Below are 22,353 nucleotides of genomic sequence, written 5' to 3'. Positions count from 1 at the left end.
GCCAGTAATTTTTTTAAAGGCCACAAGGCTTTATGTAGAAAGGGAAATTAATCATCTCAATTCATCAGTAAGCAAGATGAACATCCTTAACAACCACAAATACTGCCCCAAGAGTTCTCATATTCTCACAGGAACAAAAGTTTAGCCCACCTGGGGCTGGCCCTCAGCTTATGAAAGGACTGACGTCTCTGAGAAGAGCGACAGAGGGACTGGAGGCAAATCTCTGGCAGGCTACTTTGCTAGGTTTTGAAAACCCTCAGACATGCTGGCAGGCAACACAAAGCACCTTCTGTTGGGCTTCCTAGCTCTCCTTAGCTGATAGTTGGAAAGTAGTTTCCAAAACAGAGCAACTTTAGAGGCAGTTGGCGCCCAAGAAAGAGGGGGACTACATCCCAGCTTCTCTTTATCACCATTTTCTTTTGATCATCTTTCTTCTGCTAGCTCAAGAAAGTTTGTTGGGCTATTATTGCTCTTACAATAATATTTACATTAGTATTCCATAAACTGCAATTGATATGATGTGATCTAATAATTCTATTTCCAGTCTACTTCTCCATATCGAATATGCCTCTTGGGGCTCACCTGGAAAAACTCCTTCCTCCACACAATTGTTTTACCATTTTTGCACTTCTTTTTTTTATTTAAAGAACTTACTGTATATTGCTGCTTAAAACACACACTGATCCTGTGGGGCTCATAGCAAACCTAACCAAGCAAAATCTCAGGTAGAAAGCTATACCAAAGGGCCAGGGTAGAGAAGGCATGCCTACCAGACCCAGTAGATAACAAATTTGAGGAAAGGGAGTCTAACCTAGTGTGATGGACAGATATCCTCAAGCAGAGGCCATCTGACAAATAATCGGTTACTGTGCTACATAGAGCTTTGAGAGGGGTGAAAATCAGCACTTTGAACTGTGCCCTTAAAGCAAATGGAAGCCAGTGCAGCTTGTGTAGCAGCAGTGTAACATATGCAAATCACAGCATGCTCTAAACCAGTTGTAGCTTCTGGGTGGTCTTCAAGAATAGCCCGGTGTAGAGGGCCTTCATCCAATTGGGAAGGGATTACGACAGGAATGACTATGAAGATGGCCTCTGGTTATTCTATAAAATATGAGAACTAAATTATTTCCCATTACCAGTCTTGTGGTCTTTCATGAATATATGCCCACCCGCACACCTTTTTTTGCCACTCTATCAGTTATGATTAGAGTTGAGCAGCATAAATGGACCCAGCACAAAAGGCACAGAGATATATCACAGCCACACAAATATGAGGTGATTCTTAATAAAAGATTTTTGTTCCATTTCAGGTTTTTAACTCTACTATGATTTTCTCTTCAAGCTTAATTTTTTTATTATATTTTTTCTTATATGAAAAAATATGAAAATTGAAGGGCAGAAAATAGGTATTATGCAGGGTATCACGTAGCTTGAGGCTTTATGCTTAGTGATCTTTTTCCTTCAAGAGGCATGTTCTGCCCCTACTCTCAACAATCTACCAGTTGCAGGCACTTACGGTACTTGTCTTCTGGTATTTAATCTGAATTAAAAATAATAATCTAAGTTTTCTCTGCAGAGATTCCATTTGTCTAGCTGAACTGAAGAGTTATATAAGAATAGCAATCAAAAAAATTTCCTCATCAAAATGAGAATTTCACTTTTTAAATCAAAATATTTGTCACTATCATAAATTTCCTGAAAGAGTCCATATTTTTGTGAATTCATCTTCTCTCATAGTGAATTTTCCTTACCAATAGTTGCTTCATCTCTTCATCTGCATAAATTTACAGTCACTATGATCTGGGATTTGCTTTTTTTTGTGAATTCATACATTTTAAATTTAAAAAGACACCAAGAAAAAGCCCCAGGTATAAACAAATCCATGCCTATAAATCATGTTCACAACACTTTGAAAATTCCTGTTATTACACTTGCTATTTTAAAAATAAAATCAAGTTGTAGGAAATATAGCAAGTATTCAATGGCAAATCATCTCTTTTTTTTTCTAAGATAGATTCTTAACAGCCCAGGGTGGCAGTGGCTATGGTTACGCAAGTGCTCTCAAGCCTCAAGAGAAGTGCTTTTGATTGTCAAAGTGATTCAGAAAAGCTCTGTTTTCAGCAAGCAGTTAGTCAGCAAAATATCCAGTTACATGATATCTGGAAAAATCTTTCAAAGACTATGAAAGCCACATCAGAAACCCAGAAGTACACTGGAGAGATGTGCACTCAGCATGCACCCAGCTTTAACCATTTGCCCCCAAAAGTATTTTCCTTATAGTTCTCATAATAAAGGATGTAACAAAGAGGGTGTAACAAAATTGTAGGACTCATAGCAGAGACTGTAATGTAGATTTTGGCATGTAGAAACTTTAGCACTTCCATGGATGCAACCAAAGGCCTACATCTGGTATGTAGACAACATCTGTAGACAAAAATGGAATAACTGGAGAAGACACATGAAATAATCAACAATATCTTCATAGGAATAAAATTCACAAGGGAAGAAAAAAATAACAACACACTATGCTTTCTAGTTATTCTCATGACTAGAGGAAATGGCGGCAAATTAGAAACATCTACCGATAAACCACTCATAATAACCAACTGCTCCACTATCAAACAACAACCCAACCTCCCACAAGAGAAGCTTTGTAAGAATATTATTCAGAGAAGCACAAATGCACTGCAGCAACCCAGAACACTAGAAAAAGGAAACAGACCATCTATACATCTTCCAGAAAAATGGACACCACACAACTTGATCAAAGCATTCAACCCACTACAGTACAACAAACACAAGCTAAACAGTTAGAAGACACAATGAAAACTCCTTAACATATGGAAAGACTTAACCATAGTTTCAACTGGGAAGCTGTGAGCATCATAAACCAAGCTAAATCCAAAAATGATAGGGAATTTCTAGAAGCCCGGGACTCAGATAAATCAGTCATCATCAGGCACATAAATAATATGTATACATCATTCAAAAGAGACAATATAAAAGCTGAAAGGGAAACAAAAAGACTAGAACACCAGCAAGCAACACTCAGAATAAGCTGGGATTAACACCAAGAGCAACACCAGACAAACAATCAAGCAGTAAACAATACCCTAATAAAAGAACTACCAACTCAGACTCAACATCAAGCAACTTAATCAAGGAACTGCTAAGGTGAGAACTACCTCCCTCCCCCCCCCCCAACACTGGCAGGGCAAGCTACGGTACATAAATAGAGCAAACCCCACTCCCTGTCAACACATATGTTGTTATCTAGTCTGGTAATGAAATGTCCAGAAGAAGACAGGCTCAGAGAACACTAAGGATGTCACAGTTCAACCTTAAACTACAAAGATTGGTAGATTCATTATCCTATTAAAAGATTTAAAATCAGTTTAAACAAATGAAGAATAAGAAATGAAGAACTAAATTAAAATGAGAAGATTTGTAAGGATAGACAGGTTTAGAGAGGCACAGGTAATGATACCAATGTAAACCAAATCTAACCAAAATTTGTTAGATTTCCTTTCCTTGTTCTTGTATCTCCTGTCTCTTGCCTTTAATTTCTTTTTCTTCCTCCTTTTCTGTATTTTCTTAACATTGTTTTTTTGTGACTTTATTTACTGTAACAGGGAATAGTATAATTAGCTTATATGCATTTACAATATATATTACACATATTACAGTAGAGTACATTACATCCAGAATCATTTAGGTGAGATGTGTAGAAATTTAATAAAAAATAAATATGAAAATATGTGCAATATTTTTTTAACCAAAATGACCAAAAAACCAATGATTTGATCAAAATGATAGTTTGGTTAATTTTATTTCAACCAAGAGAACAGCTTTAAGTCTTCTTGACTTCATTTGGAAGATAAAAGGCTAAAACTATTACAGTTTGCCGAAGTATTTTCAAACTGTATCTAACATTTTTTTTCTTATTCCTACAACAATAGATTTGATAAAGTAACCTAAATTGCAGTTTTGAAATCCTGAGTCAATATCTAAATAACTTAGCTGATACCATAATTGCATTCTCAGGGGTGGCCACATATGAGACCACAGGAGCTTAACGGGATTTAGATAGCTCTTGAAATTGTTCTTTATCGAAATCTAAGACTTTATTGTACTTGAGTCAGAACTGCTTTAACTTTAAAACCCTCATTTGCACAGATTTTCTTTTTTTTAAAAAAAATCAAGTATTTAGAAACCCACAGTACATGTCAAAAACAAATATAGCATCTGCTGTAAAATTTACTGCTAACTTAAGATTGAATTAAATATCTCTTCTAAAGCTCCATGTCATCAAGTTCTTTGGCATTTGCTATAAGTCATGATGAGGTCCCACACATTTGCATCATAGTGCAAATTACATACTTCGCAACATTTGCATGATGGTATTACTTTCTTCCTTCCAATAAATTCAAGCCTTGATGTAATGAATATTGGACAGTTTCATTCAGACTGCATTGCTTCTAATTCTTTGTGAGGAACTTGGCATGTCTAGTATAATGAAGAGGAGAACTAGAGGTGACATGATAGTAGTCTTGTCAAGCGCAAGAAACCAGGAACCAAGATTGTTCAAATAAATACAAATTTATTCCATGCTAGTGCGCTACAAGAATCTGAACTATTAACACTCAAGATAAGTTGGCAATAGGTAAGGGTCAATGGAATCCAAGGAGGGCTGGACTTAGATCTCTTGTAGGCACGAAGGGCTTCCAAATTGATGATGCAGTTGACCCAGTGGGGGAATTTTTTGTTGCATCCACACAGAGAACTGGTTGCTCACATATCCCACCACTGGGTTGACCCCACTCTCATGCTTAGCCTGGTCATTTCCTACAAGTCTTCCAATATTTGATGGGTTGTCACATAGAAGAGTGCCTATTCTCCAAGGTCCCTGAGGGCAGGACAAGAAGTAACAGATGGAAAATATCAAGGAGAAATCCAACCTAGAATTACGGAGAAATTTCCTGACAGTAAAAATAATTAATCAGTGGAATGGCTTATCTCCAGAAACTGTGGGTGCAATTTTAAGAAGAAATTGGACAGCCAGTTGTACGGAATGATATAGGGTCTCCTGCTTGAGCAGGGGGTTGAAATAGAAGACTCTAATGTCCCTTCCAATTCTGTTATTCTGTTAAGTCCATCCAAAGAAGATTCTAGTAATGCTTTAAGGAGAGAGGCAAACATTACAAAATGGGAACTAACCGAGAAAATAGATTGTCTCAGTCCTTCTCAGTCTAAATTTATATCCAAAATTGGCACAGATTTGGCCTTGGTTGCCCTGGTAGATAATCTGCACTGGGTACCTTGGAAAGAGGAAGGAACTCCAGATAATATGCTGTGTTGCTCAGAGCCTTTGATACCATTGACCAGACTGCCCTTTTGGAGCATTTGAAAAGCCAAGGGTGGGAGTTGGGGGAACAACAGTTGCAGTAGTTCCATTCTGTGAAGAAGAAATACCTTCTGCACAGTTTAATTTGGATGAAAATACTCATGAATGAAATAATAGACAATGCTCAAATAAAAAAGTATTTGGCAGTACCAGCTAACTAAAATACAGAAAGAGCTTCTGGGAGAAAAATGACAGCTAATCTAATGGAGAACATGGTACTTCTGTTGGCTGGCTTCTGGTGCTATCTTCTATCAAGTGATAAAAATGGAAATTGAAGCTTGCAGGGATCATAAAATGGAGGGTGTTAATGTCATAAATCCACTGTGTATTTCTTAAATGGCAAACCTCCAGAAAAGTGAGATAAAGTTGTAGAGAAGATGTCTACTCTAGAGATATTTCAGGTTTGGGGGATAATGGCCTTAACTGCTTCAGGAATATTTTAAGCTGCCTGTCACAAGAATATTTTATGATGTGGGAGAAAAGATGATGTTATCACAGGTTGTCTGCTTATAATTGTCAAACGTGAAGATGAATTATTAGGTAAATTAGACAAGAGAAAGCATAGAAACAATTGATTGAGAATCTATTTGTTATTCAGTGGTGGGCCACTACCACTCAATTGTACAAACACACACAGGAAGCAGTTAAGGCTAGGTCATCAGATATATTTGGTTTCCCTGCCCCTTTGTATTTCTGTGGGATGGCTTTTGGTCCCTCCTCTAGTGACTGAGTTCTAATCCAACCATATGGTCATTAAGCAAAATGGTTACTAAATGAACAAGAGAGATATTGAAAAGGTCACCAATTGCTGTCATCTCAGTCCGATAAAGTTCTCTCATACAGCTATGCCAACATTACCCCCACTCCAGCATGCATCATTGTCAGGAATATGAAATTTGGTCATAAATACACACATTGGTTGGAAAATGAAACTTTTATTACCATTTGTTACCGTTGCATTGTGAATAGTTGCTAATTGTTGCTAAACAAGAAGAGTTTGCACTGCAACTAGCCCAAAATAAGAGAGTCCAGGTAGGCTTGGAAACGGCTGCCCTGCTTGCCAGTTGCTTTCCAAAACCCAATTAATGTGCTTACTCTTACATACAGAAGTTTATATGGCTTAGGCCCAAATTAGCTAGAACGCCTTCTACTTCAATTCAGTAACAATCCAAAGGTATAATTTACTTCCATTGTATTTTCTTATGAAAACAATTGTGATTTGTTGGTTCCATAGTACCTTAGATTCTTAGTGGATTAAAGGATTTTTCTTGACAAGATGATAAACTTGCCATTTTAAGAAAGCAAGTAATAGCAAGTCTACCACCCAGCTAGAGATAAGTGTCTATTTGCTTTCCTGCAAGGAAATTGCTATGAGATGCCAAGCCTGATGATCTACGGATAAGCAAGTCAGAAAGGACACCACCAACACCAGAAGGGGAGGACAGTGAGATATAAATCAGAAATGCTTCAAGTTGGCTTGGAAGATGCAAAGCCCACATCCTTAATTCAATCAACAGCATGCAAGGCTCTGATGGAACTCCACAGGAAGTTGTGACGAGGAAGTATTATTTAGCAAAACTTAATAAGGGTTGATTTTGCCTCTTTTAAATTTGGATTTGGGTGTGGGAGAGAAATCCTCCCAAAAATACTTGCAGTACTGGATATAACTGCAACATATCATTTGAGACATTGACACATAAGATCAAGAATTTGATTTCCTACCTTTCGTCTCCTTAGCGCAGGGCTGTTCAACCAGTGGTATGAGTACCACCTGTGGTACATTGGCACCCGGCAGGTGGTACGTGACCATCCTAGAAAAGTGGTAGTGGGGGAGGGGAATGAGCTGAACCGATGGCAGCACCGCACAAGCCTGAGCGAGAGATGGCTGGAGCTGCAGGGCTGTCAGGGCTCAGGGGAAGCCCCAGGATCAGCGCCAGGCTCCAGCTGGAGCTCGGAGCTGATCCTGGTGCTTCTGTTGAGCCCCGAAGAAGCACCAATCAGCTGGAAAACAGCACTGATTCTGGCACTTCTGCTGAACCCAGAAGAAGCGCCGATCAGCTGGAATGTTGCAGCATCTCCAGAGTCTTGTGATTTAGATTCAGATGCTTGGCAATTGATTCATATTTATGATGGTCACAGTGTCCCAGGGTCATGTGAAGTGACCAAAACCTGCTGCAACTACCCAGCAGACAGGGGGAATAAAAACCAACCCCCCCACCCCACCCCCACTGCCAATCCTCAACCGAAATGCTCACAACAATAAAAACCTCAGACAGGAGAAAGAGCGCCACTGGGCGGGCAGGCAGGTGTCTTCCTCGGCTGTGGCTTGCGGGGCACTTTTTTCAGTGCCATTGTAACTTTGAACAGTCACTAAACAAACTGTTGTAAGTCGAGGACTACCTGTACTTTATCACTTTTTTCCTTTTTTTTTTTTTTGGTCATCAAGTTTTTGACACCTTGCTAGGCGACTGGTGATACTGGGATGTTGCCATATCCTAAAAGTGGTACAATGGGTGAAAAAGTTAAAAAGCCCTGCCTTAGCAGATGCATAATGACTTCTCTATTGGGAAGCAAAAGCAGTTCCAAGCCTCATGCAAGATTTGGACAGCAAGTCCCGTCAGTTATTACAGGAAGCCCTGTGTGTGTCTGTGTGTGTGTGTGTTTTTTTTAATCTGAGACTAAAAAGCTCTTCTTTTTGTTTTTTTGCTCAAAAATCTTGTTATCCTATAATTAAATACCCATTTTTAACCCTATATAATACAGAACAGTTCAGTTACTTGAGTAATGAATACCGTGCCATTGCTAAGCCACATTTTCACTGCTCTTTGGTTAATTTAATGTACAAGAAAAGATTTCCGGCTCCTAGCCTGACGAGATGAAATTCCCAGGGCGAGTGGGCCTCTGCTGACAGCTGGCAGGATCTGGCAGCAACAGCATTCGTTCCATAGCTGGCGTGCTTCCCAGAATGCAGTTCAGCTGGGCACCTGATTAGCAACATTAATGTGGAAATGAAGGAGTCGTGCATAGTACTAATTATTTTTTTAAATACTTATTTGAAAACTATTTTAACAAAGTAGCAGTGGGAAGCGGAGAGAGTTTTACAAATAGAAAGATGGGCAACAAATCTTTCTTAATACTATTTGGTTTCCTTTGCTTTCCTTTCCTTTTGCTTTGCAGTAACTCCTTGCAGAACAGCCAATAAATCTAACTTTATATGAAAGGGGTCAGATGTAGTCCACAAATAACCTTACTCATCTGAATTTTAAAGTCTGAACATCATATCAACACTGATGTTCACCTTGGAATTTCTGTGAGAAAACACTGTTATATGCCCTTAAGTTGTACTTTGGAGTCTATATCTGTCCTCGTAAAAAGTTATTTGGGTTAGGAAGTGAAGTATATGACAGTACATGAAAAAAATCTCTCCGTGTGTATGCTATAAGCACTGAATGCAGTGCCTGTAAAGGGCATTTATGTGAATATTATGCATTATTGTGTGAAATGTACTTTACAGTTTTTCCTTTCTTCCCTTTCACCCACGTATTATTGGAGCTATATTAAAATTCTCTTTGCATGTCCACACTAGAAAGTGTCACAGTGAATAAAATGAATCATCAAGCAACATATTCCATGTACTATGGCCAGCCATTTTCATGTATCAAAGGGCTAGAGAAGCAGAGAGCCACATCAGATAAATAAAAACTCTGCAGGAGCCTCTATGTAGAATGGGTTAACATTCTTACTGTGTGTGTGGTTCTGATATCCAGCCAGCAGCACTCCTGTTCTTCCAGAATTGGTTCCCCTGCTCCAAAATACATATGTGTACAGTACATACATATACGCACACACACCCCAAAAAATACCTTCACTCCTTAGCGATTCCACTGAGCTCACCTCAGTCTTTAGTGTTCCTCAAGGAAGAGACATAAGTCAGTGCTGACGTTGCTAGAAAAAAATTTCCAAATGCAATCCTGACATTTACAACTATGCCTTGAAGAATCCTGCCTAAAATCCAATGCAGTATTGCCAATCAGTGTGGGCTAGACGAATCCACGTTTTGATACTGCAGAAGGCAGCTTCCTATGCTTCCACATTTTCATCAAAAGACCCTTCAAACTTATTTAAATTCTTCTTTCCAGCTTAATCTTAAATCATCAGGATAAGCATATATTCTAAAATTGTCAAACGACAGCCAGGGTCTATTCCAGTAATTCTGCAGTCAGCATCACCCTATTCCTTTACCTCTGTTGCATTCTACTTACGGACAACCATAATTAAGTCAGTGGATCTAACTGATTTTTCTTTCCATTTAATATTTTTTTCCTGTGAATCAATTTAATAAATGAGCAGGCAGACCTATTTTGAATTCACATATATAAACATTATTTTCACAAATCACTTAATAGAGAATTATTATCTAAGAAAAAAAGTCTTGCATGCTTTTCCAACCCCCCCCCCCATTAAGGACAATTACAGAAGATAAAATAAATCTTGAAAGCTGCTTATTCTCAACAAGCAACTTCCTTCAGGCTGATTAGGAAGTGGCTCGGTTTCTCTCACTTATAATGCTGATGAATGAGTAATTCAGCTATTCATACAGTACACCAGTAGATGGAACTGGGAATTGCAAGGATCATTTATAATATCTCAAGGAATATTAATGCATTTTAAATTAAGATCAAAAATTCCAGTTTTAAAATACTTTTTTAAAAAAAAAAAAAAAAGTCAAAACAATTAATCGGCATACAGATTTAAATTTTTTTGACAGCCACGTTTTGGGGGGAAATAGGAGGGGGTCAGATAACCTATAAATCACAGTAAATTACTAAATTTCACCAATTAAGCTTAACATTTAATAAATTTTCTGCAGCTGATTTATTATGAATGTTATTTGCTCTAACCGCTCAGGCAATGCCAAATAACATGCTCATTACCATCATTCACTTACAGTTCTGTGCAATGATGCTGGCTGTGGAAAAACTAACCCCTCTCTGTCCCCCAATGTTCAAAGTAAGATTGCTATTAGGGGAGGGAGCATAAGGCAAGGGATAGGTACCTTCCTGTATGGCCTACCCCAAAGAGGGTGTGGAATCTTCTTATCTGACCTGCCATACAGTGATAGGTCAGAACACCTGATGTTAAATGGTTTCAACTCCGCTCTGATTACAGTGGAATTTTGTCCTATATGAGATTTCACTAGAGTAGAAGTTTTGGTCAATCGTTAACCACCCGCTTCTTACAACCTTATTCTCACTTCAGACATACATTCTGGAGAAGAAGCCCTAGATAATGCAACAACACTTGATTTCTTGTAATACAAATTACCATTATTCAAAATACATACAGTATCTCTTTCTGTACCTTCTGGTTTGAAGATTGAAGACCCCTGTATTAGCTGAATCACCAACTGATTCCCCTTTTGAAACCCACATCTGCAGAAACCCCAGATATGGTGAGTTTAACACCCCTGATCTAGAACTTCCATGGCTGAAGGTGAATAGGGACCTTGATTTTCCAGGAGATTCTAATTCAACTTATTTAATTTAAAACATTTATATAGCTATTCATCTTATAACCAACTCTGGGTAGCTCTCAATCATAAGTTAAAATAACATACAAAACCATATTAAAGTTATAAAATTAAACTCATTAAAACATTTTTTAAAAAAACACCTGATGCCAAGTCAATCTTCTAACATGCAATCATCTAATCTTATCCCAGCACTTGTATCAACTACTCCAGAGGAACCAGCTTGGCCCATGTGGCTGTCCTGGCTATGTCTCTCTCTCTCTTCCCTCCGCCTCACCTCTACCTCCAATCAGATGTGGAACACAGTTTGTTGCTATGTATAGCAAGGCAGTAATCCCCAATTGCCTGCTGCTTAAATTCTCATTAATCCAAGCATCCAGGATCTTTGCTGATTGTTGCCATTGTACTGTTTATTGTAAAAGAACATTTGTTATTTCTAGTGGAACATTCCTTCGCCTTCCTCACATTTATTGAATAGAATCCAGTTCCCCAATTAATCTGAACATTAATTGGTTGTGGCTTTCATTCTATTTCCCTTTGCTCTGTTCTTCTCATGAGATACAAGCTGATGCCAGTAGTTGTTTATGAATTAGTTACCCGACTGTTGCATAATAATGTTTATACAATAGTGTAAATTTGACTATATGATCCTCATTAGTGTAAACTATAAATACATTCTGCAACAGTTTCACTGAAATCCAAAAGAATTGTTACAGTCCTGAGGGACAAGGCATTTCAATCTCAATCATCAGCCAGATAATTAAGGGTCACCAACACTCTTCAAGAAAAAGCCTCAAAGTGTTAAGGTCAACTGAGAACAAATTGGATATAAATGCTAACTTACAATTCTCTACATCTTTCATCTTTCTTCCCTTAACTTATTTTTTCTGTACCTTGACTTTTAGATTAAATGTTTACACAATATAGTAAACCATGATTCTTAATTTGTCTTTATTTTGCTACACTACTGTCACACACAAATCAATCAACCTGGGGCTACCCTTGAAAAGTATTCGGAGACTACAGTTGGTCCAGAATGCAGCCGCCCGATAGTGGGTGCTCCTCGATACACCCACGTTACACCTATCCTCCGTGAGCTGCACTGGTTGCCTATTGGTCTCCAGGTCCAATTCAAGGTGTTGGTCATTACCTTTAAAGCCCTATATGACTCAGGGCCAGGCTATTTGCGAGACCGCCTACTACCTCATAGTTCCCTACGTCTTCAGGCCCCGTTGGCCAAGCAATGCCATTTGGCGGGGCCATGGAGGAGGGCCTTCTCTGTGATGGCGCCCACGCTTTGGAATCAGCTCCCCCCGGAGATTAGGACCGCTCCCACCCTGTTGGTCTTCCGTAAGCTACTTAAGACCTGGCTTTTCTGGCAGGCCTGGGGTTTATAAAACCTAACCCCTGGATGATTGTCTTTGTACTGTTGTTTTGTTATGTTTTATGTGTTTTTTATTGTTAGCCATCCAGAGTCCTTCAGGAGTGGGGCGGCTTATAAATTTTAAAAATAAATAAATAAATAAACCTCATTTTAGCCTGCTGAATTGACAAAACCGTGTCCAGTTGGTTAGTTTATGGCTGTTATGCAAAGCCAAGAAATTTGGTTAATTCAATGAATTAAAAATCATTGATAAATATATTGTGTGGACACAACTATTGCCTTTTTAAAAAATAATGTGGACAGTCATAGGACCTATGCTTTTTAAATCAATTTTATTGGAAAAGTTGCTATTAGATTCTTTCAGATGTCTTGCTACTGAACACTAAATGTCTCTCCTATAGGGGAGAGAGGGGGGGGGAGAGCACAAGCACATTCCCTCAAACCAGTTGAAGCAAAAGGGAAACTGCAAAAACAACAACAAAGAATTTTCTGGCATCTTAAAGACTAATCAATTTAATGTGGCAGAAGCTTTTATGCCATGGAGACCCATGAAATCATATGTCATAATAAATCCATTAGCCTTTAAAATGCCTTCTGTTAAAATAGCTCTTCTGTTTTGTTGCAATAGATTAGCCTTGCTAGCATTCCAGAAACTGTGAAAATAAGAGGCCAAGCTAGCATGTCTCTCTCCATCCCACATGGAATGGACACTATTTAATGGAGACAAAGAGAAAGACACATAGATTGGTCTAGAACAGATTCATTGACATTTGGGGGGAAAAATGTCTGTTACACCACAGAAAACAAGACATTCCTTCATTGGTATGGCCAACTGTCAGCAGCCAAACAACTTTGTTATATTAACACTGCAGTCTCCTGGCTAATGTAACATCACCATATGCTAAATAATAATTACTATGGTCCAACCTCCAGTTGTCTGAACTTGGCTTTAAAACAAAGATGTGAAATTAGAAAAGGAAGTTAAATAGTTCAAATTCATTTTTGTCCTGGACCAGAGCTTTTGGAGCAAAACTCCAGATTTTCCTCTTTAAGGTCACCTCACTAGTGTAGATGGCCAGGGACATTTAAACTCTTTGTGCATCTTGCATTTTTTCCTTGCAGATTGCTTTTGGGAAAGCATTGGGATTTTGGCAGTTTTGTTTTTTTTTTACATGTGGCATTTAGGAAAACTGCTACAAAGCTGTACTTTATTCACCAACAGTGTATCAAACACTTAGACATTCTAGAATCTTCCCCAATTCATACTTATACTTAGTACTTACTAAAAAAAAATCTGATCAATAAATGTAAAACTACTATTAGTGTCAAGGTCTTTGCTTCAGTTTCACCCGGATGTAAATATCAACAGTTCTACACCAACCTCTGTAATTCTTACTTCTCCATCTGTGATCTATGAGTAATAACAGAGGCCAGCCAACCCTGCAATTAAAGTACAGCAGAGTTATTTAACTGCCTCATTTATTCTAAAATACCAGCTGCAGCCCTCTACTTTTTTATGCCATTTGAAGACAGGGTAGTACATGACTTTGCCATAGCATTGTCATTCTGAGTACACAACTACAACCACAACCACACCCCCAAATTGTCATTCTTTGGGGAAGATAACACATCGGGACACAGCTGGACCTAATACATCTATGAAATCCTGCTCAAAAAAGCTTCATCTTGGAATGCTAACCCTCAGTCAGGTATCAAGGATACGGTTACATTTATACACTCCAATGGTGCAGTTGCTGAATTGCTTGCTTTTGCTCTGCTTGAAAACAAGTGCTTTTGAATCACTCAGCTAATTCACAATGAAGTTGTTCTGTACCTCTGTTCAGCTGAACTGAATGGAAAAAATGCAGCCCCTCCCCCATATTTTATGATCAGAATTCTTCAGAGAGATGACTGTCCAATGAATTTTTATTCACCAAATGATTTGACTGACATAAAAATAAAATTCTTTTGCTTTTGACAATAATCACACAATAACCAACACAAATGGTTAAAATACAATGGAAGTTTTTAAGAAGAGACTAGACAGCCATTTGTCCGAAATGGTATAGGATTTCCTGCCTGAGCAGGGGGTTGGACTAGGTCCAAGGTCCCTTCCAATTTTTTATATTATTACTACCACTACTACTACTACTACTACTACTACTACTACTACTACTACTACTATTATTATTATTATTATTACAATAATTAACATCAACTGTCCTCTAATTCAAGCTGAAAAGACTTAGCTAAACAGAAGGTGTAGCATCAGATCAAAAAATTCAAATTCTACTAGCAACTAGAAGAGAAGAATTGTTCAAATATTTTCAAGGAGAAATAAATATTGCCTGACCTTTCAGGATGTGTATTTAATGAACTGGATGGCTATTTCAAGATGTATTAATTCAGTAATCAAAATTAATTTGTTTCCTGCTACACAACCAGGTTTTCATCATGCAATTCTCATTCCAGGGGTTCCCCAGCAGCTGAAATCACAAAGAGTTCCAGATAGAAGCCCTGTGGATTATTTCCCTTCACTCTCCAGAGGCCTGGCATAGAAATGGGAACTCAAAGCTACAAAAGGAAATAACAAACTTCACGCAGACCCACATCCAAACTATCCTGCATTATGGTCTAGCAAAAACAACGGTCTTGCAAGGAAACAAAGCCCCAGGGATTCTGCTAAGGTATCATTAGTTGCTTTTGCATGTGGTTTACAATCTCTGGACCTTTCAGCCCATTCCTATGGTTGAAGGTGCCAAATTTCAAGAAAAAAAAGTGAAAGCAGGGCCCCATCATGTGGCATACAGGGATGTCAATTGCTGATAGCCAAGAGTCTGCCTTGAGTCATTTCTTTCCTACCAGGAGCCCTCCATTATCATAAAGATAGACTTGACTCTAATAGAATGATTTAAATGTGTTCAATATTCTGCAAAGCCTACCCATATAGGTCTGGATCCCCCTGGATCCTGAATTCAGCCAATTCCACAAATTCTCAGAAATGGTTATGCTGATTGGGGAATTCTGGGACTTGTAGACCATAACCTGGAGGATGGCCCTCTTTAGCCTAGCCTGTCCTAGAGCTTTCCAAAATACCTCCAGTTCCTTCTCTTTATTTGCTGCTGTAACTCAGTGGTAACAATACACTTAACTACCCAATTCTGGTACCTATTTAATTATATTCTTTCTGTACATTTAGGGTTAGTTACTAAAATATAAAAAGAGTGGAAGGAAATACAAATGAACAATATCTAGCATGGCATACATTCTAGATTTATGGATGAACTGTATTGCTGGGCCATGGGAAGGGAGGAAGGAAGGAAATCTGAAAAGGTGGGAAAACACAGGAGAAAAAGCACAAGGGAACACATTGAAGATGATCTTATTGTATCTTTTGTAAAACTGAACAAAATCCATGCTTGAATGACCCCCCACCCTTCATCAAATGCTACATATAGGAATGAATGCACTTGAAAGAGGGTAACACATTGCCAAAAGTACCACAGTGTTCAGCTCTGAAACTTACAAAGAAATATTGTTAGACATGGTACATCACCTTTAGTGAGATATACTGGCCATATGCTGATAGCCAAATATCCCAGTAGCCATCTATATGTCCCAGAGAAATGAGGTGCTGGCTGACACTTGTCCCTTGCCTATGTGGAGTTCTTTTGGCTTAGTAAGTGTGGGAAATCTGCCTGCCACTTGGTAAGAGAATAATTGAGAAAAAAGTTGAACATGAGTCTTGGGGTCTCTTTGGGTGTCCATTTGCCTGAGCAATTTTTAACCATTTCAGGAATAAATAATTAACACAAACCTAATAATCTTGGAATAAAAACACAACACTCCAGATTTTTACTGTGATGTTTTTGGGCTTGACACATGCTGTATGTTCAACTCACACATCAGCTTTTGGGGGGCTGATTCTTCTTACAGTCTTTCTCATAACTATCTTAAAGTGATGAAAAAAAAAAAAGAAATCACTACTACATGACAAATCTGATTTCCTTTCCCCTATTTGATGTGTCTGCATTTCTCAAGAGTCTAGGAAGCCTCTTTCATGATGTTTAACAGCCTGTTTGTTAGAGATTTAAACAGGCCTGCATTGTCACTCAGCAATTGACAGATAGATTTGCTTTCTTTCCTATAGGGTTGTGTGAAGTAGGCAGTAGGAGAACCATGAGGGAAATAGGACTGCTGAAAGCTGAAGATGCTGGAGAAAGCACAAAAGGTTTTTAGAAAACTGACAGCCTTCAGAAAAGGATTGCATTTTTTCTTGCTTTTCTTGTGAATCAAAGTTGCTGTTAAGAAGAGGAAGAAATAATCCAAGGAGGGCAATAATGAGGTGTGAGAAAATGTATGAACGCAAGACAAGAAGCCACAAAGCTTTGGAAGAACCAGATGAAAGGAATATAGTATGGAAGAAGGGAAAAGAAAGGAAATTGGGTGAGAGGAGAGGATCTTTTAACTTTCATGAAAAGCCTAAGGAGAACACCAGTTTTAGAGCTTTATCTGTTTGATCCTGCCTTTTTGGAGAGCCAGACATCTGGAGATTCTGCACTATAATTTATAGTGGTAGGAAACCACATTCAAGTTTTTCTTCTGAAGCTCCCAGCCTGGAACATCAGAGATCTGCAGGAGTAATACTTCAAGATAAGGCAAATATTTTCCAAGAGGAAATGCATGCAGTGTTGCAACTAATTCAAATGACAATTGTTTCAAATCATAATGAGATTAAAAACAACTTTGATGACATAAATGAGTACATCTTTAACCTAAGCTCACAATTAAAAAACTCTCAGAAAATGATGATAAAGGATGAACAAATACATCAGACGATAGAACACAAACTAGAGGAAAGTGTCCTAAAAATGGAGGCTATAAACAAAAGGAACTACAGCCTAGCACAGGCAAAGAAAAATTTGCAAGATTCTGTTATAACATTGGAAAAGGAAAAGACATTTTATCTTTCAGAACTTCAAAATAAACCAGAGGATAAGAAAGAAGATCCGACAAAATGGGTTATAGAGATGCCAGGAGAACTACTAGAGTCTGCTCCACCTAATTATCTTCCCTAGCTCTAATAACATTCACAAAAATACAGGAAAAATTCCCTGGCAAACTGAACACACTGACTCGGAAAGCTGTCTGGCAAAAGAAAAATGCTAAAGTTAGATTTAAGAGATCAGATTATTTGACTTACCAGATGGAGTATTAAATGACTAAATACTTGTTTGAATATGGCTAAAAGAATAGATAAATTTTGGATATAAATGGGTTCTATAATAAGAGAGATATGATTTATAAACAGTATAATACTTTGGGGTTTTTTTCTTTTTACGTTAAGAAAAATATAAAAATACTGGGATGGCTTATCTGAGTGGAATGTCTGGACATTTAAATGTAATTAATTCTGAGAAAATTATAATTGATAAGAATGTTTTGAATATTGAGGGGAAACTAAGCTTAAATAAGAATGTTGAAAACAAGACCTATGGTGATTTAATAAAATGACTCTTTGCAAATACAACTGAAATAAATACTGATTAGAAAAGATGTTATATAGTGATATTAATGCTATTTGTATAAACACTAGAAAAATACATTTAACTTTATATGTATTAAAAGCACTAAGAATTGTATCTACTCAATGTTGGCAAAAGGAAAATACTATGAGAAGATCAGGAAATGTATTACTAACTAGTATGTTGATTATGGAATTATAGAAACTAACTATTATTGTTGTTAAATATATGAACCCAGCCAACACATTGTTTACCAAGCACTAAAGATTGTTATTGTAAAACTTTAATAAAATATATTGAGAAAAAAAAAGAATATTTGTGGAGCCATAATAGTATGCAGGAAGAAAGATATTCCAATATACAGTTGCTGACTACTAGATATTTGATTCAAAATCCTTTAAACTCCAGCTTCTGAAGGCTGGAGATAAGGAATGATATATATATGATATATTTATTACTTATTTACAAAACTTATAACTTTTTGAAACTTGGCAACTTTAAGATGAGTGGGCTTCGATTCCTAGAATTCCCTAGCCAGATTTCTGGAAGATGAAGTCCACACATCTTAAAGTTGCTCTTGGCTAAGACGTGCTCAAAGTCACCCACCTGAGGGTGTACTTGAACTTGGCTCTCTCCAGTCCCAGCCCAATCCTTAAACCAATATATCATATTTTCCATTCTTACACAGTTCAAAGGATTGAACTGTTGCCTGTCAACCTTTGAATTAGCAACCTTCTTTTTTTAAGGTTATCCCTAAAATAAAAAAAAATAACAATAAAAATCTATTCCTCCACTTGCAAAGACAGATAATCAGTGAATGGCAACAGGCCTGGAAAAAAGGGGAGAGCCAGAGTCACCTCTTTGGCTGAGGCATCAGGAAATTTAAACCTCTAACACAGGGTTGTCAAACTGCCGGTCCAAGGGGCCGGACGCGTCACGACGAAACCGCACCCACCCCATTGCCAGCAATGGGGGAAAAGCTCCAATACGTCCGCGACATCACGTGACATTGCAAGTTTGACATGTCTGTTCTAACACATTCCTTGAGTTAAAACCTAACAACAATTTCTGTCACAGAGATTTACTTTCTCATGCCTTCCAGAAAGGTTGTATAGGAGCAGCAGAGCAGGTAGCACCTTTAAAAATTCTTTAATAATGCCTTAGTGAGAATTATCTCTATGTTTGGATTATGCTTGTGGGAAAACATGGATTTGTACTCTTTAAAACTTACTTTTCTAGTCTTGGCAGACTTTCTCTTCCATTCCCTACTTGTTACCCAAAAGTTCAAGGTCCCATAACAGTTACACTAGGGGTTGTTGTTAGTATTAGACCTGGGGTGTCAAACTCAATTTCATTGAGGGCCGCATCATCACTGTGGTTGCTCTCAGGGGGCCAGGTGGGTGTGGCCAGGGTGGGTGCAGCCTACTGGGTGGGTGTGGATGGAGTGGGTGTGGCCTACTGGGTGAGCGTGGCCAGCTCTACATCATTCATGTCAAGGGTGCCTGTGGGGGCCTGGGCAGGAGTGGGACAGACCTGAGGGTCTCTGGCCCTCACCTATTTCACATATCTGGCTTGGTGGGCTCTGGGGGAGGGGTTGCCATGTGCAGCATGAGAGTCAACGTTACTTGCGCAATGCCGCCCAACCCCCAGCATGCCCAGTTTCGGCAGGCAGCAAGGCACTCTCCTCACAGCGCCAAGAGTCTGAACCAGACGGTGCAACTCTAAAAACAAGTGCGAGGCCGCCCAGCTCCCAGCCTGCCCAGTTTTGGCAGGCAGCGGGGCACTTTCTTCACAGCGCCAAGAGCTGAGCTGGGTGGCATGAATCTGATGAGAAGTGCAATGCTGCCTAGCCCCCAGCCTGCCCAATTTCAGCAGGCAGCAAGGTGCAAAGGTGGCGAGCTTCGCACTGCCTGGCTGAACCTTTCGGCGTGGTGAGGAGAGCGCCCCGCTGCCTGCCGAAACCGGGCAGGCTAGGGGCTGGGCGGCATCGCGCTACTTTTTGGATTTGCGCCATCCAGCTCAGCCTCTCGGCACTGTGAGGAGAGCACCCCACTGCCTGCCGAAACCCCTCCCCCAGAGCCTATCAAGCCGGATATGTGAAGGCCTTGTGTTTGACATGTCTGTATTAGACTGTGGACTTCAATGACTTATTCTGATTTTTTATCTTCTACTGATTATTGGAAACCAGCATCCAAAATACTGCAGCCTCCTTGCCAATCTAAATGCTAGCCCATGATTGAGTTTGAATACACACCTTCTTGCAGGCATGGCCTTCAGCACTTAGGAGATTCTCTCAAGCTCTTTGCTTCGGAAAAAGTTGTGGTTTTTCTTAAAAGCAACAAGCAGAGCTATAGTCTAGCCCATGGAAAAATAAATTTCTGTGCCTGGACTGGGAAAAAGTATAGTTTCTTTCCAACAGCAATAATGAATGGCTGAAATTTCTCCAAGAGTTGCAGAATACCTCAGGAATATTTATTTATTTATTAAAATTTATAAACTGCCCCACTCCCGCAGGACTCCGGGCGGCTAACAATAAAAACACAATATAACTATAAGGAATAGTCTAATATATCTAAGGAATAGATAACTGCTCTAGTTAGATGTTGCATTAAATTTTCACTTGTTTGTAAATGTTAGAAACCTTATTTTGCTCTTATTTTTCTCAACAAAGTAATTTCAGACTGAGTTCAAGATTTACTTTCTCTATGTTAATTTCTTGGGATCCCTCCTGTCTGAGATACTAATTATTACACCAGTCCAACACCATCTTGTGGTCTGCTGAGAGCATTGCATGTATTTTTTGTAAATTGGGGATTCAAAAACCCCATATTTCAAGTTACATTGTGTTTTATTTATATATTGCAAGACTGAGTTACCTCCACAGTGGGGAGGAAGGGCTGAACCTATTAGTCACACTTCTTTATGCTACAAGGCTAAGAGGTTGCACGGTAAAAATTAATTATTTCCCCACCCCATGTCTACTCTTTATTTGCCAGGAGAGCAATATGGGTCATGGGAGCCCTCTATCTTTTTTTAGAGTGCAGTTGAGAAGAAGTTGCCTGCTAAAACTATTCCACTGGGGATAGGAAATGGCACAGTAACTACAGCTCCACCAAGGGGGCCAGGCTATGTGAACTCAACCTCTGGAATAGCAACTTTGAAACCTCCAGCGTTTTACCCTATAGGCTCAGCCATGCTACTCCAGTACCAGTAACCTAAAGAAATGAATACATCTACAGCAAGTAGGGCAGGGTACCCTTCATACTGAGATTGCAAGATTTTGTTGCAGTGCACAAAATACACAGTGCTAGCAACATTCCCTCTTTGCTGATGAGATGAAATCAAGAGATATCTCAAGTTCATGCTGGAGTCTCAATTTAAATTCATCCCGCCCGATGCTCTGACCCAGCATTCTGCTTAGGCCAGCCACTCTTTCTAAACTGTTCCCCTGTTGTTCCCACGGTGCTTCAGAAACCATTTTCATCCAGTGAGAATCTTTTTTTTTCTTTTCTTATGTCATTCCCAACTCCAGGTATCTGGCACCACAACATAAAACAATGGAAAGCTACAGTATTTTGATAATCAGTTGTGGAGTTTTCTTATCCCTTCCCAAAGGGAGATATTTACTCAGATACTTCAATGGAATTTAGATTCTGTTAGAAAATGTTGCTAGGATAACATAAACATTTTCTTTGTGGGAAGAGAAGACACTGCTTTGCCATCCTCTCCTCCTGTGCTTCGAAATGCAAGAGAGGATTTGCCCAAATGTTTGCCCTCCCCATCACTGAGCAGCTAATTGAAGGCTTTCCTCCAATCAATCTATGAAACCCAACTTCATTCCCACATCTTCTGTTAGTCATCTTTGTGTGCTTTCTGACAACTTTTAGCACTTCCGGTCAGAAGATATTGTTTCTCCCTCTTAACGGCTTTTCTATGAAAGGGGCAAAAAGAGACATAAGGGAGGTTCATGAATGGAAGACTCTTACATTATGTTTTAGCTCCCATGAAACTAATGGGGCCTGTTGTACACTAAAAACCTGATGTGGAATCTTGTCTCTAGCAATGTGCCATAATGTATCAGGAGGTTGACTATGTTCTATATCAGAGGTCCCCAACCTTTTGAGCACCAGGGACCGATTCCGTGGAGAGAGGTTTTTCCATGGACCAGAGGGGTCCATGCCATACAGATATTTGGCAATAAAGGCAGAGATGAGGCACTTCTGCTCTACAGGTAGTATTGATCAACAACTCCTTTCTTTTTTGATCATGCCACATGTTGGCTAAGTCTGCTGGGAATGAGAGCCCGGCAACACCTGGAGGGCCACAGTTTGCTCATCTCTGAACTAAATCTTGAAGACACCATTTGAACTGGTTGTAAAGAAACAAACGCACCGTTTTCTCATTACATAGTCATTCATATAAAAACATGCCTTCCTTAGAAAAATGTGAAAATGAGAACATCTTAATGCAGTTATTGAGCAAGGAAGATTTTCACATCCTAATTAAATAC

General features: G+C 38.9%; 1 protein-coding gene across 3 annotated transcripts in view; it reads right to left on the bottom strand.

Annotated features, from left to right (window-relative positions):
• SLC38A3 (solute carrier family 38 member 3) overlaps nucleotides 1-22,353 on the bottom strand; it is a 63,677-nt gene that overhangs the window by 33,886 nt on the left and 7,438 nt on the right. The window contains exon 1 of one of the 3 annotated variants that reach the window (XM_039333680.1): nucleotides 10,766-11,338. The exons of the other annotated variants lie outside the window; for them this stretch is intronic. The gene's annotated coding sequence lies outside the window, so the exon portion shown is untranslated. Of the gene's footprint in view, nucleotides 1-10,765; nucleotides 11,339-22,353 lie in introns of those variants that run through there. 3 annotated transcript variants of the gene reach the window in all.

This window comes from Crotalus tigris, unplaced genomic scaffold, assembly GCF_016545835.1.
Source record: "Crotalus tigris isolate CLP2741 ecotype Arizona unplaced genomic scaffold, ASM1654583v1 scf7180000017625.6296891, whole genome shotgun sequence".
Taxonomy (NCBI): Eukaryota; Metazoa; Chordata; class Lepidosauria; order Squamata; family Viperidae; genus Crotalus; species Crotalus tigris.
The sequence above is the reverse complement of the archived record's forward strand: the minus strand, read 5'-3'. Positions and strand labels throughout refer to the sequence as shown.